The following is a 7,154-nucleotide window of genomic DNA, read 5'->3' as shown; positions in this document are numbered from 1 at the left end:
GATTCCGGACTTCCGTGGCCACCGTCCTGCTGTCTATATCGACCGACACCCTTTCGGGGATCTCATGGGCGTCGCGTTAGGCACCTTAGCCGGACGTTTGGTTCATCCCACAGCGCCAGTTCTGCTTACCAAAAGTGGCCCACTTGGCACTCGCATTCGAGGTGACCAACCGCCCAGCGAAGCGTGCTGGCGGCGGCGGCCGGATGGGTCGGCTCCGTCGTTCGGAGAGTCGGCCCGTTCCACCCGTTCCGAGTTCGAGAGTAGGTCGAGGCCGTGAACGGCCCCGGGGCCTCCAATCGTTCGCTTTACCGGATGGAATTGCGACGATCGAGCGCCAGCTATCCTGAGGGAAACTTCGGAGGGAACCAGCTACTAGACGGCTCGATTGGTCTTTCGCCCCTACACCCGGTTCCGACGATCGATTTGCACGTCAGAGGCGCTTCGACTTCCACCAGAGTTTCCTCTGGCTTCATCCCGACCGGGCGTGGATCGCCATCTTTCGGGTCCCTGGTCGCTCGCTACGCCAGAGTCGGCCCGAGTCGTACTCGGAAAAAGGGGAAACCGACCCGGGGGTGATGCGCCCGCGCGCAGCGCCCTAAACTCGACGACAAAATAGGACTAGTTCAAGCCGCGGGATCTCACCGATGGGCGGAAGGAGGATATGGAAGCTGGCGCCCGGCAATTCCCCTTTTTGGATGATGCGCCGGTCCCTCTCGGGGAGGAGGAAAAAACAACCGCACGTCAGCCACGAGCCTTCCCTCTCCTATCTCTCTCGGGAAGAGAGAAAAAAGGAAAAGTTGCGGGCACCGCAGCAGCGACGGCGGAAGGCCGAAAACGCCGCGCCGGCGGGATCTGGCACGGCTCGGAGGCGGGTGAGGCGAGGAGAAGACGACGGCACGAGACCGACGACACCCCCCGACGACCCCCGGACGACTTTGCCACGACACCTCTCCCGATCGACGCCCTCCTACACGCTCTCTCGCTTTCGCTTCGCCTTCGGGGTTAGTCAGAGGTGGCCCCTACGACTCGCGAACGGCCAGGACTCCTCGTCCGTGTTTCAAGACGGGTCGGGTGGGTTGCCGATGCACGTCGCTGACCCGGGGTGGCGGGCGGCTCGAGTAAAAAAGCGTCGCCGAGCGACCTCTCCGGAAACGGAAACGGGCGCGGGCGGGGTTGCCCCCGACAAGAACCCGAAACGTCGGCGAGGTGCGTGACGGCGAGGCCGCGCCAGTCCTATCCCGCCTCTCATCGCGCACGCGCCCGAGACGGTGGGGCGCCTAAGGAGCGACACACAGAGTGCGTCGCCCGCACGCGACTTCCGGCGGGATCAAAACGGACCGGCTCGCCACGTGTAACGGATCGTGTCAGATTTCCTCCGTTCCCGGCAGAAAGGGGCAGTTACGTTCGCGGGCCCGACGGCCGGTGGCCCCCGACTTCACAAGGTGGGAAGACGGGGGTTTTCAGGGTGATGAAACGCCTGCCGCCTACGGAAAAAAAACCCGCGTGTTCGACCTGCACGCCGGGAACGGGTCGCGACGACGGACCGGAGGGAAGTGCGTCCGGTGCCGGCCGCGCGGAGGTCGCGCCGAAGCGCCCGCGCCATGATTACGCCGAGCGATGATGAAGGGGACGGGTGCAGCGGAGTCGCGCGCGGAGGGAGCAGGAGGAAAGAAGAAGCGGCGGCGACGGATGCGGCGGGTTAGGGCCCGGCGGCAGCCAGCGATCGAGAGGACGAGTCCCCTCCGTCGCAGCCAACCGACGCAGCCACCTACCGACGCCGCGGTCGTCACCACGTTTCCCTTCCCGCTATCCACGCGGCCCGTCTCCTTCGTCGGCGACGCGGGCACAAAAGCTGGAACCGCGGGGAACGAGTCCCCCGCGGACACGACGAACGACGACCTGTGCCGCGACGGCCTCTCTTTCAAGAACACACATCGAGTTTGGGCTCGAGCCTAGGCAGCACCGGACTGAGTCCCCCCGCGATCGCGGTGAGCGGTCCCACCCGTTTACCCCTGGGCGGTTTCACGTTCTCTTGAACTCTCTCTCCAAAGTTCTTTTCAACTTTCCCTCACGGTACTTGTCGACTATCGGACTCGTCCCGGTATTTAGCCTTGGATGGAGCTTACCACCCGATTTGGGCTGCGTTCCCAAGCAACCCGACTCTCGGATCGAAGGCCGTCGCTCGCCGTCCGCACCGAATGGGCCTGGCACCCGCCGCGGGCGGCCCCGATCGAGGGAACTCCGAACTATGCGAGACGAAAACGAACGGCTGCCTTCGACCCATGCGCCACACGTCCCGAAGCCTTTAACTTGCGACGGGATTCGGCGTTGGGCTTCTCCCGGTTCACTCGCCGTTACTAAGGGAATCCCGGTTGGTTTCTTTTCCTCCGCTTAGCGATATGCTTAAGTTCAGCGGGTCGTCTCGTCCGAGCCGAGGGCGGCGGTTTTTAGTAGAGTGTGGTGTTTGGAGGAGAGGAATCTCGATCGGTACCCTCCGTGTGACGACGGCTGGCCGATATAGCGCCCGTCCGACCGAAAATGAAGAAGCCAACAATTAAAAAAAAGCGTGGGTCCTCCCCATCCGACGTTGCGTTGCCTACGACGCGGCCACCTTTTTACGGTGCGACGGCCGTGCTCGTCGCGCTGCTCGAGGCGTCGCTGAGAGACACCTTCATGAGGCAGAGAGCGAGACGAGCAGGCGGCGCTTACGTCGGCAGTCGGTTAGGTCGGTACTTTTTTTTTGGTCTCCCTTCGGCTGCTTTCGGACAGACTCCTCCTGCTCCTCCTCCACAGTGTTTCTTCACGCGGTCGAAAAGGGAAAAGACTCCGCGGTCTGCCAGCGGGAGACGAAGGAGGAGGCCGGAGAGGGTTTAAAAAAAAAAAAAGACATTGAAAGGAGTCAATTCTTTTTTTATTTTTCTTCCCCCTCGTCACTCGCTCCTGCGACGTCCCGGTTACCACCGTGCCGAGGACCGGGCGGGCACGGGGACGGCAAGATGTCGTTTCGTTAACGGAGAAAGACATGTAACGTTCGCCTCTCGACCGGACGTGGCCCCGAGACAAGGGATCTCGGGCCGCAATGTGCGTTCGAGGTGTCGATGTTCACTGAGTCCTGCAATTCGCATCAGTTATCGCGGCTGGCCGCGCTCTTCATCGACGGACGAGCCGAGTGATCCCCCGTCCAGGGTTCAGCACTTGGTTTTTTTATATTAGTTTTTGTTTATATAGATTTAGTAGTGTGCGAGGAGGTCTGTGCGAGGAGGCGTGACGGCATTGCAATGTCGCGAGTAGTTTGTTTTTTTAGCTAGCGGCGGTGGCACAGCGGCTGCAAAAAAACAAAAAAACGATAAAGCGGCGACAAGGCAAAGAAGAAGCGGCCATCACTTGCGGTGGGCGAAAAAACAAACAGGTGGTAAGACGCGGAAGCAAGCAAGAAGAGCTGGGGCTTTTAAAAACCTCCGCGTCACCACAAATCTATCTCTCGCTCCGCCTTTTATAGGTTTGTTTGCGCGCATTCGAGGCGTTGACGCCGACAGACAGAGGAGGTAGGCCGGAAAACACAAACCAGTCTCGAACGGAGAAAACGGTAATGATCCTTCCGCAGGTTCACCTACGGAAACTTGTTACGACTTTTACTTCCTCTAAACGATCGGGTTCGGTCGTCTTCTCCAGGCATCGAACGCCGAGGCGTAGATGCACGAGTGTCGTGACGGACACGTCGCGCACTGCCCGGCGGCGTCGTCGGCCAGATCCGAGGACCTCACCGGACCGTTCGATCGGTAGTAGCGACGGGCGGTGTGTACAAAGGGCAGGGACGTGATCGACGCGGGCTGTTGACCCGCGCCTACCGGGAATTCCTCGTTCACGGGGTTGGTTACAGGCCCCGATCCCTATCACGGGAGGTGGTTCAGAGGTTTCCCAACCCTCTCGGGCCGGGGCGAAGTCCCCGCTGATACCTCCAGTGTAGCGCGCGTGCGGCCCCGGACATCTAAGGGCATCACAGACCTGTTATCGCTCCGCCTCGTGTGGCTTTCTGCCACCCGTCCCTCTAAGAAGTGCGTGAGAAAACCGACCCGGACCCGAGCGCCACGGAGGACGCCGAGCCCGCCGTAAAAATCACTGACATCGGCGCACTAGTTAGGCAGGCCGGAGTCTCGTTCGTTATCGGAATCAACCAGACGGATCGCTCCACCAACTAAGAACGGCCATGCACCACCACCCACCGAATCGAGAAAGAGCTATCGATCTGTCAATCCTACCGGTGTCCGGACCGGGTGAGTTTCCCGTGTTGAGTCAAATTAAGCCGCAGGCTCCACTCCTGGTGGTGCCCTTCCGTCAATTCCTTTAAGTTTCAGCTTTGCAACCATACTCCCCCCGGAACCGAACTCTGGTTTCCCGCAGGCTACCCGCCGGGTCATGGAAGCGAACGCCGGCGGATCGCCGGTCGGCATCGTTTACGGTCGGAACTACGACGGTATCTGATCGTCTTCGAACCTCCGACTTTCGCTCTTGATCGAGGAAAACGTGCTTGCCACACGCCATCGCTGCAGTTCGTCTTGCGACGATCCAAGAATTTCACCTCTAACGTCGCAATACGAGTGGCCCCGACCGCTCCTTCGATCATTGCCTCGCCGTAGACGGAGACCGACAGACGTAGACGAGGCCCTCTTCCATCATTCCATGCTTATCGTATGCAAGCTTGAACAGCCCGCTCTGAGCACTCTAATTTTTTCAAAGTGAACGTACCGGCCGCCGCGGACACTCGGTTAAGAGCACCCTTGGAGGAGAAACCGCCGACCGCAACACGCGCGCAGACAAGACACGAAGCAGGGACTCGGAGCGGACCGGGGGGTTCAAAAAAAAAGAGGAACGCGCGGAAAGGGAGAGGGAGAGAAGCGCGGGGGTCAGAGTGCGGGGATGCGAATGAACGCACCCAAACACACACACGTAGCACCCCCCCGTTAGACTACTCCCGGAACCGAACCGACGACCACTTGTTTTTTTTTTCCCGGATCCCGATCACGACCTCCTCGTCCACCTCGCCGGCAGGACCGCGTGGCGGGTATGCTAGCGGTTGACACCGGCGGAAAGGGCCGGGAATGCGAACGGACGACCAAAGTCAACGACGGACGATGGCGCCGCCGCCCCGGGGCCGCTTGCGCGACCACGAACCCGAGTTCGGACTACGAGCTTTTTAACCGCAACAACTTTAATATACGCTACCGGAGCTGGAATTACCGCGGCTGCTGGCACCAGACTTGCCCTCCGGTTGGTCCTCGTTAACGGATTTGAAGTGTACTCATTCCGATCGCGGGGCCTCGACAGAGTCCCGCGTCGTTATTTTTCGTCACTACCTCCCCGTGCCGGGAGTGGGTAATTTGCGCGCCTGCTGCCTTCCTTGGATGTGGTAGCCGTTTCGCATGCTCCCTCTCCGGAATCGAACCCCGATTCCCCGTTACCCGTAGTAACCACGGTAGGCACTTAACCGACCGTCGACAGTTGATAGGGCGGACCCTCGAGAGACCCGTCGCCGGGCGTGAAAGCTCGTGCGATCGACCAGTGAGTTATCCAGAGTCACCAAAGCGGAGCGCGCCGCCCTATGAGCCCCGCCACCGAACGGACCCGCGAGCGGGAACGCCGACGACGGGAGGACGGAATGACGCGCATCGGTCTCAGTCTAATATGTAGCGCCGCGACCCGGAACGGCCGACGCGGGTGCCAGCGCGCGAGGCGTGGCGACGACGGCGCGCCGACCGGATCGCGGCCTGTGTCACATGTATTAGCTCTAGAATTGCCACAGTTATCCATCGCCTCCGAGGAGGAATACGGTCCCGAGGATTAGGTCCGGTTCCTGAGCCATTCGCGGTTTCGCCCGTTCTAATGCGTGGCGTGAACTTACACTTGCATGGCTTAAGCTTTGAGACAAGCATATGACTACTGGCAGGATCAACCAGGTATCGTTGGAATTTGGGACTTTGTTTCGACAGAACGACAGACCGACCGACCGACCGACCGACATAAGACAGACAACTACAACGACGGGCACGTGTTTATTTATTTTTCGAGGGGGTTCGCCGTCAGAAGAAGCGCGCTGCCCGCGCTGATGGCCTCTTTTTTGTTTCTCCCCTGACTTGGACCGAGACCGAGACTCAAAGAACGAAAGCGACCAACGTCGACAACAACAACGACAACGGCACCCTTGACAGCGATACATACGACAAACGACAAGCAGCACGACGGCAGTGCACACGGACATCGAGGGTCAAGGTGCAGACTGAACTCGCCGAGGTCGTCGTCATCGTGGTCGCCATCGATTCCGTCTCGTCGTCGTCGTCGTCAACGTCCACGTCACAGCCGGCCGAGAAGAGAGAACAGACGACAGCGTCGACAACAACAACATCGACAACGGCACCCTTGACAGCGATACATACGACAAACGACAAACAGCACGACGGCAGTGCACACGGACATCGGAGGTCAAGGTGCAGACTGGAATCGTCGAGGTCGTCGTCATCGTGGTCGCCATCGATGCCGTCTCGTCGTCGTCGTCGTCGTCTTCGTCGTCGTCGTCGTCATCAACGTACCAACCGACCGAGACGAGAGAGCAAGCAACAACGTCGACAACAACAACGACAACGGCACCCTTGACAGCGATACATACGACAAACGACAAACAGCACGACGGCAGTGCACACGGACATCGGAGGTCAAGGTGCAGACTGAACTCGTCGAGGTCGTCGTCATCGTGGTCGCCATCGATGCCGTCTCGTCGTCGTCGTCGTCTCCGTCGTCGTCGTCGTCGTCGCCAACGTCAACGTCAACATCACAGCCGTCATCGGGGAGGAGCTGGACCAGGGCAGCGGCGGCGTAAATTTTCCCGTCACCTTCGTCGTCGCCTTCGTCGACCGACCGACCGACCGGCGTCGTGTTCGTGCTCGGAAACCGAGGAGAGACAACGTGCACATGGCGCGTTCTCGCAAGCGGCTCCTCGGTCCGATTTTTTTGGGCGGCTTTTTTCGAGCTTTTTTTTTTTTTCTCACCCTTTCGTCCGTGCGACGGCGAACGTTAGGGGAAAAAAAAAAAAAAAAAAAAAAACGACAACAACGCGGCGGACCGGGCGAACAACATCGTCGACACACACGACATTGACGACC

The 7,154-nt window shown here is 59.8% G+C and overlaps 2 non-coding genes and 1 pseudogene across 2 annotated transcripts in view; all 3 read right to left on the bottom strand.

Annotated features, from left to right (window-relative positions):
• The window catches only part of LOC145276111 (large subunit ribosomal RNA), a 5,723-nt gene extending 3,283 nt beyond the window's left edge, over positions 1-2,440 (bottom strand). Inside the window, exon 1 of the ribosomal RNA XR_013867841.1 lies at positions 1-2,440. This exon is cut by the window's left edge and continues 3,283 nt beyond it. This is a non-coding gene — a ribosomal RNA (large subunit ribosomal RNA).
• Positions 2,441-3,032: 592 nt separating this feature from the next.
• LOC145276112 (5.8S ribosomal RNA) lies at positions 3,033-3,189 on the bottom strand. The gene has a single exon (XR_013867842.1). It is a non-coding gene; the product is annotated as a 5.8S ribosomal RNA (ribosomal RNA).
• A 398-nt stretch (positions 3,190-3,587) lies between these two features.
• LOC145276114 (small subunit ribosomal RNA) lies at positions 3,588-5,957 on the bottom strand (annotated as a pseudogene).
• Between the last annotated feature and the right edge of the window lie 1,197 nt (positions 5,958-7,154).

This window comes from Euprymna scolopes, unplaced genomic scaffold (genome assembly GCF_053919585.1).
Source record: "Euprymna scolopes isolate OS-2025 unplaced genomic scaffold, ASM5391958v1 sca726, whole genome shotgun sequence".
NCBI classification, from domain to species: domain Eukaryota; kingdom Metazoa; phylum Mollusca; class Cephalopoda; order Sepiida; family Sepiolidae; genus Euprymna; species Euprymna scolopes.
The sequence above is the reverse complement of the archived record's forward strand: the minus strand, read 5'-3'. Positions and strand labels throughout refer to the sequence as shown.